Source organism: Microtus pennsylvanicus, chromosome 8 (genome assembly GCF_037038515.1).
Source record: "Microtus pennsylvanicus isolate mMicPen1 chromosome 8, mMicPen1.hap1, whole genome shotgun sequence".
NCBI lineage: Eukaryota > Metazoa > Chordata > Mammalia > Rodentia > Cricetidae > Microtus > Microtus pennsylvanicus.
The window spans coordinates 113933324-113941312 of NC_134586.1; positions in this window are offsets into that span (position 1 = coordinate 113933324).

Here is a 7989-nt window from a genome sequence, read left to right on the forward strand (position 1 = left end):
GCCAGAGCCTACCTGCTTGTCATAGGTCTGACCTCTGCCACTGTAAGCAACATTGGCACCTGCAGATACCACTGCATGGGACCTTGCTCCTCCCAGATGCTCCATTAATCCCCACAATGTCCCTATCTGATACAAGTGGCACTCTAGCTCCTTCCCACTTTTGTGGAGTCTCAGGATCTGATCCTCTTTCTTTGGCTTCTCATGTCCACACTGGATGCTCGGTTACCAAACTAGCCCAGCTGGCCTGTGCCTCACATTTTCCTCACATTGGTCCTATCACATTGTTCCTTGTATTCCTGGATCCTTCCACTGTGTCTGGCTCTGATATCTTCCATGCTTCCCCGCCTCCCCATCTCAAAAACATATCATGACATGTGGATTTGTGGGTCACTCCAGTCCTTAGATATTTAAGACAAGTCCTTTTTTGTTATAGTGGATGGTTTTCCTGATATTGGGGGACACAGAGCAATTCTGAGGGCCCTGCTTCATTCATGCCAGTAGCATTCCATCCAAGTACTTACAGCCAAAAATGGTGCTGAGCATATCAATCCTGTCCAGGGTGCCCAATGACTGTGTGACTTTGGGAATGCGCCTTTGCATGACACCCCAGGTGACTGTGTCATTCACCTCCCTCGTGACCACATTCTCATGATAGTAGCCCAATACCAGACCCTGGGGATACTGGAGAGGTGTTAATTGATTGGAAAGGAAGTTGTATGAGACACAAGCCTGTCATTCCAGTGTTAGGGTTAACAACATAGGATAAGTAGGAGTTCCAGAACAACATGGATTACAGAAACTCTGGTTCAAAGAAGACAAGCAGACCAGGATAGGGGCTCAGTTGGTGGAGGACTTTCCTAGGGTAGACAAAGCTCCAAGATCCATTTCAGCACCATATAAACATGCCTTGACATCCAGCCAGAAAGAAATATCAGAGCATGAAGGTTAGCCTTAGCTTCATGGTGAGTTGGAGGCCAGACTGAGCTGTTCACTCACATCCTGCTAGATTAGGGTTTATCAGGCAATGAACAATAGTGTGGGTCTTTTCCACTTCCGCCCCAAATAGGATTCATATTCCCCCACTTTGACCACCTTGTGCTGGATTCTGCTGTTCCCAGACTCCAGCACACACTCTGAGGCTAATGCTGTCCCCAAGAACAGGATGGTGGTATGGTCCTTCCAGCAAGACTCACTTTTGACATTTCTGGACTTGAACCTAAGGTATTCAGCATGCACACAGCACTGAACTACATAACCTCAGACGTGTGTACTTCCCTTCTGAACCTCAGTTTCTCCTGTTTTTCTTTTCCTCTTCTCCCCACGCTTTTCAGAAAATTTTGTGTGTGTGCATGTGGAGGAGCAGTCTATGTCATGTCTCCTATAGCACTCTACACCTTAGTTTTGAGACAGGATCCCGCTCTGAACCTGGAGTTCACTGATAGGTTATGTGCACTGACTAGTGAACCCGCAGGACTCTCTTTTCTTTGCTTGTCAGCTGGGGTTTACAAGCGTGCTCTGCTGTGCCCAGGTTTTATACATGGATGCTGGCGATTTGAACTCAGGTCATCATACTTGCACAGTAGTATCCCCAAAGCAGCCCTCTCCCCACCAACTTTGTGAACTGTTTCTCATCACATAATCCAGGCTACCCTAGAAATGGCAATCTTCCTGCCTCAGCCTCCAAGTCATGGGATGACAGGCATGCCTACTCCCTTTTCCAAACAGTTGATACCCACTGAGCATTGCCTGTAACAACGCCCATAGTGTCTTGGATACCAAGGAAACCCAGGTAGTGTGGGGGTCCTCTGAAGAAGCCTGGCCACCTTCCTCTAAAATCACACCTGAAGCTTTGAGGACAGATAACAAGTGACTCCAAGGGTCCGCATACCCTGCCTTACAGCAGGCATTCAGTATCAAATCTATGAAAGGGGTACAGTCCCTTTGGCTATCCCCATCTGATCCCCAGGTTCACATGGATGCCTTATTTCTGGACCTCATTTTAGTCCAAACCATGCAAGGAGATGGGATAATAAAAGGGTGGGCCTAAGAGAACTGGGAGTAGTCTGGGAAGCAATAATTATTGATATGTCCTTAGATTTTTAGATTCATACATTTATGTATTTATATGTGAAACAGGCTCTCAATATGTAGCCCTGGCTGTCTTAGGACTCCTTAGGTAAATCAGGCTATCCTTGAACTCACAGAGATCCCCCAACTTCTGCTTCTTGGAGTACAGGTATGAAAGGCTTGCATGACCATTATAGCTGGTGTGTGTGTGTGTGTGTGTGTGTGTGTGTGTGTTTGTGTGCCCATGTGTATATACAAATGCCAAGGTGCCATACATGGAGGCCATAGCAAAACTTGTGGGAATTCATTCTTTTTCCACTATGTGTCTTGCAGATTGAACTCATGAGCAGTAAGGCTTGGTGGCAAGCACCTTTAGCTGTAGCATCATCTTGCTGGCCCTTGTTGGTCTGCTCTGACATAGCCAGGTCACACTGGGTGGGCTTTTTATCCTTCCAGCCACAGATAGGAAAAAAGGAGTAGCTTAAGAAATGGCTAAGAACACACATGTAAGAGAGATGTGGAGAAGGACTGGATACTCATCCAAACAGGAGTTGTATAACTAGATAGTAGAAAGTGGCCACTTGGTATACAGATGTTTCCTGAGCCAGACGGGGTGAGGGGTGAGGTGGGGATAGGGTAGGTTCATAGGGCTAAAACCCAGGATGCTCTTCTCCATCCTTGACCCAGTTATTTGTAAGGAATTTTGGAGAAAGAGGGACCTGGGCCAGATAACCAGATATCCCAAGGACACACAGGAGCCCTTCCATGGGCTCCATAGTGAGCAAACAGAGTCCAGTGGACATGTGGGTGTGAAAGTTCTGCTGTAGAGTCATGATTGTGATGCCCCCAGAAGTTCTTTTATTGTACAGGACTGACTGTTTTGGCTATCCTGGGTGTTTTGTTTTTCCATATGAAGTTGAGTACCGTTCCTTCAAGGTCTATGAAGAATTTTGCTGGAATTTTGATGGGCATTTCATTGAATCTGTAGATTGTTTTTGATTTATTTATACTATGTTAATTCTGCCTACGCAGGAGCATGGGCAATCTTTCCACTTTCTGGTGTCTTCTTAAATTTCTTTCTTCAAAGATTTAAAGTTCTTGTCATACAAGTCTTCCATTTATTTGGTTAGAGTTACTCCAAGATATTTTATGCTAGGAATACTGTCATTTTTTATTTAGCATTACAATATTCTCTAGAAAGAATACTGAAGAAATGCTCTTAATTTCAATATTCTCTTATTTTTTGCTTATTCCTGTAAGGGTTATATTTTTAAGGTTCATAACTATGATATGCCTATACAAACTATTTAAGACTCCACTTGCATATGGGAAGAAGAAAAAAGATCTTTGAATAAAGAAACTATGAAACAAATTTCTTGAATAATTTACAGATTTTTTCCTGTATTTTCTTTGTTAGTAGAGATGAAAATTAAAGAAACAAATGTATTTCATGGAGATGAAAGCTAGAAATAAAAGACAGCATGAAGAATTCATAAAAGCAAGGAAAGAGTACAAGTAAAAGTCCAAAAATCAAAAAAAACAAGCGTAAGAAGACTGATACATATGACTGAATGAGCAAAGGCAGAACCAAGGGCAGATTTCCAGTCACAGTGTTTTATTTCTAGACTAGTCTGAAACTTAGAAGATAACCAAATGATATTTTTTATATGTCCTGGCACGATACTTGAGGAAACAACGTGATTGGAAATCCCCTGGGTTAGACAAATGTCATCAATTAGGACTACATATTTTATGAGATGCCAAGGTTATTGCTTTAAAACTTGTACTCCATGGCAAATTTACTAGATAAATTTCCACAAATTTGGCAGTAAAGGATAAATACTTTCATTTTCCATACTTCTTCACTTTGGAAATCCTGGAAATGTGGTGGTGGAGGATCCTTTCCTAGGATTTGACAGCCTGAGCACACTGCTCTGAGCAGAGGGTTGCATGGTCAATAAACTGTATTTTTCAGAAAATCAAGTGTGATTCACATTTTTGTAGAGCCATTGATTTATATAGGTATAAGTAAATATACAGGCCTGGATTATATTAGTTGCTTACTGAATGCTATTTTCTTCTTCTTTTCCACAGATCAAATCTGTATACAGCAGATTAAAAAGTTTTATCCCTTTAGTGAACTGATCATGAATGTACACCCAGAAGGCATTTATAATCAACCAGGAAAATTTTCATCTTGTTATAGGAACTCGTTAGTTATGAATTTTCATTCACAAAATATAATCCAAGTGAACTCGTCCATCTCAGTTTAAGCATGTGAGGTAGAAAGGCAGGTGGCAGTGCTCCACCTACACAATGTTTTTAAAAACTGGCCTTTAGTTAGTATTTGGACAATAACTTGTCCAAAGTTCTATAGAGAGTAAACATAGGGCTGGGACTGGGACTAGGTTCTTCTGAGTCTCCATCTTTAACCATACCCAGCATCGGGGGTGGATCTTTTTTCTTTTTTAAAAATGTTTATGCTTTATAAATAATGCCATTCAAAATTTCCACTTCCTCCCCTCCTCACATTTCCCTCTGGGGGTGGATCTTGAGATTGAATCAACAATGTGCTCCAAAACACTCAAGGTTACACAGAGAAATCTTGTCTTGAAAAACCAAAATCATATACATATGGTGTCTGTGTTTGTGTGTGTGCACATGCGTGTGTGTGTGCTGTCAATACAGACACAGCGGAAGACGGAGATAAGAAATTTTCAGAACTAGAATGTCCTGGATTGATGGGAAACTTTGTTGGCCAATGATCTTTAAGAGATGGGTCTTATTTAAGGTGTGGCTTTGCTGGGACCCAGGGAAAAACTGTGTGTACCTTTGTGGGCTGTCTCTCTCTCTCTCTGAGCCTTTTCCCATGGGACATTGCTGTGCTTGTATTTCTCCTTTCCTGTTTTGTGAGTTTTTCCCTTATAATAAATAAAATATTATTGTTTTATCTTTGGCTAGCCTGGTTATTTCAACATATTTCAACACTGGATGAATCAGGAATTTCTTGAGGGAAAACTAAAGTGCTTGCTACCTCCTAGAAAGATTCCAATGTTGTTTCAATCTTGGACTGGACAGGAAAGCCCCTTTTTTCTCTTGTACCACCATGGGCCAGGCCTGTTACAACTTTATGCACAAGATGGCATTCATTCTGAACTCTGAAGACTACATATAATGCTGCAAGATATCGAGCTAGTGCCACCTTCATGATCACCTGGCAGAGCCCTCAGCCCTTGAGCTAGAGACCAGTGAGCTCCGAATCCCAAGCCCATAAGCCCAGCATCCCGAACCCATAGCCCTGTACTGTGATTCCCCACACCCTGGCCCCAGTAATTCTCTCTCTCTCTCTCTCTCTCTCTCTCTCTCTCTCTCTCTGGATCACCATCACCTACTTCGAGGAGTGGCACAGCCACTGACTGGAGATGTAATTGTGGAAGCTGACAGGTGAGGAGGTGGACATGGTGCCCTGCAAGACTGCAAAACTGTGCGTGTGCACAGGCTGTTGGTGACTAGTTAGTTACCCCATACAGTACAGCTGCAACCTGCCTTGCCCTAAGGATCTGTTGGAAGCTCCAGCATGTGAAGTCCCCCAATCCTACTCGTCCTGACCCCAAAACGGTTTTTGCCACTTTGATCCTAGGGTGTACCTTGACTTCAGGCAAGCAAGAGCTGTAGTTCTTGGCATTGCAGACCCTGGACAACTGCAGGGACTGTGCTTCATGGGCGGCCCCTTACCACAGAGTTCTAGATGCACGCGTACTTTTTCTTTTCAGAACTCCTAGTGCTTGTGACTTCTCCAGCAGGAGTTCTCCCAGCTGCCCATTGGGGATACTGCCCCACCCCTGAGCAATGAGCCTGTTAACCACTCACCATCCGGCAGCTTTCCTCCACAGGGCCATATTGCTGTGCCATATCCGAGGTTCTTGAGCCCTTTTGTGTGTGTGTGGGGGGGGTTGCTTTGTTTTTGCCTTGGCCTGGGCACTGGGGAGCAGGTGTCTACCCAGGTTCTGCTACGTGCTTCTCAAGATATCCACAGCACTTTGGGAAAACTCTATTTTCCTGTAAAGGGCATTTGCACATGGGAACCCTGGGCCACCCAGGATTCTCTGGGCCTTCCTTCCCCATCAAAGAACCTGGGCACATTTGCATGATTCTTCCCCCTTTACATTTCTGAGGAATTTTTCAAACACCTCTCTTCGCACCTGTTTTAAAATTTTCTTTTTCTATTTATTTGCATGTTAAAATTAAATATTGATGCCCAATCTCAGGGTCCACCCAATATTCCCTACAAGAGTCCTGGCCAGTTCTCTTCCATGGCTGAGTTTCAAGTGGCTTCAGCAGCACAGTCCAAAATCATTTCCTGTAGGCAGATTTTTCTGTCCCTAATGACAGTTCTCAAGTCAGGACATGGAAACTAATATAACTTAAATTAACCCATTTCTGATCCTCTACCTGTTGCCACTTGACTCATGGAATTTACCTGTTCTCCTGCATGTCTTGCTTCCTGTCCGTCTGGTTGGTGACTCCACCTTTCTTCTTCTCAGTGTCCTCTGTGTCTGACTGTGCCACCTATACCTTCTGCCTATCTAGTGGTTGTTTAGCTTTTTATGCAGTCAATAAGAAGGTGCCTTGGAAAAGACACATTACATAGTGTACAAAAAGATTATTCCACAACACTTGCACAGAGGGGCAGAAACTGCCCAAAGTGACAGCAGCTTCCCTGACCTGGGACTGCTTTCTAGAATATTCTTCTCTAATTATCTTTTCACATCCAATAGAGGCATCTTCTTTTCACATTTTGGTTTTGTATGTACAAACCAGTTTGAGGGTGTAGATGGCACAATGATTAAAGGCACCGACAACCTGAGTTTGAGTCCCCAGGCCCCACCCACATAATGGAAGGAGAGAACCAAGTCATATGCACTGTGGTTCATGGACCAACATACAAAACGACTTAAATTGTAACAAATTTGTTTTAAAAAAAATTGTATGGTTAGCCTGTCCAGTGATGGTACCTACCTCAGCACCCAGAAGGCAGAGGCATGTAGATGTCTGTGAGTTGGAGGCCTGCCTGGTCTATATAAGCCAGTTCCAGGACAGCCAGAGCTGTACAATGAGGCCCTGTCTCAAAAATCCAACGTAGCAAAACCCACCAATTCGACAACCAACTGTTTGCCTCTCAGGCTGTCCAGCCCTGACCCCACCAGAACACCCTCCCTGCTTCGTGGTACTTGCTTTCACTGTGCCACCTGGCGTGTCTCCAAGACAGCCAACCCTCCCCACCCTGCCCCTGCCCCCAGGTGACACTCCTCATTATCCACTCAGGAGCTGCTTCCCAGGGCTCCCTCTCTGTGCCCTTACCCTGGACTGCTATGGCCATGGCTATCCCTGATACACCACAGAAGCAGCTAATGGCCAAGGATGAGTGTTGCTTTGTCTACTGCCTGGATATCAGGCTGAGCAGAGAAGGTGCCCTGAAGTGGTTGGGGAAGTCTTCATGGAATTCATGGCAGGGAACTTTTAGTGACCCGCAGCTGCTGACACCAAAACCTCACAGCACAGCCACATCCTGCCAGAGCCTTATGGTTCTCTCCATGCTGTAAGGACTATCATGACTCATCACTCTCTACTGTGGTGGGAATTCATGAAACAGTGACAGCAGACTACCCCTGGTAAACAGGAGTGTCTCCCTGGTCCACATTTATCATGCAGGGTGGAGGTTCTATGGGGCCCTCAGAATCATCTTATGCTGTAAGACCTGGCATGCTCCTGTCCTCACCCATGGAGTTTGGGACAATAGGGTGGGTGTTCAACCTTGCAGAAGAAATTGGGGGGGTCTCACATGGCCTCATGAGTGTCAACTCTTTATCATGCAATGTTTGCATTACCACACACTCATGTGGTCCCTGAGAATGAGTCAGA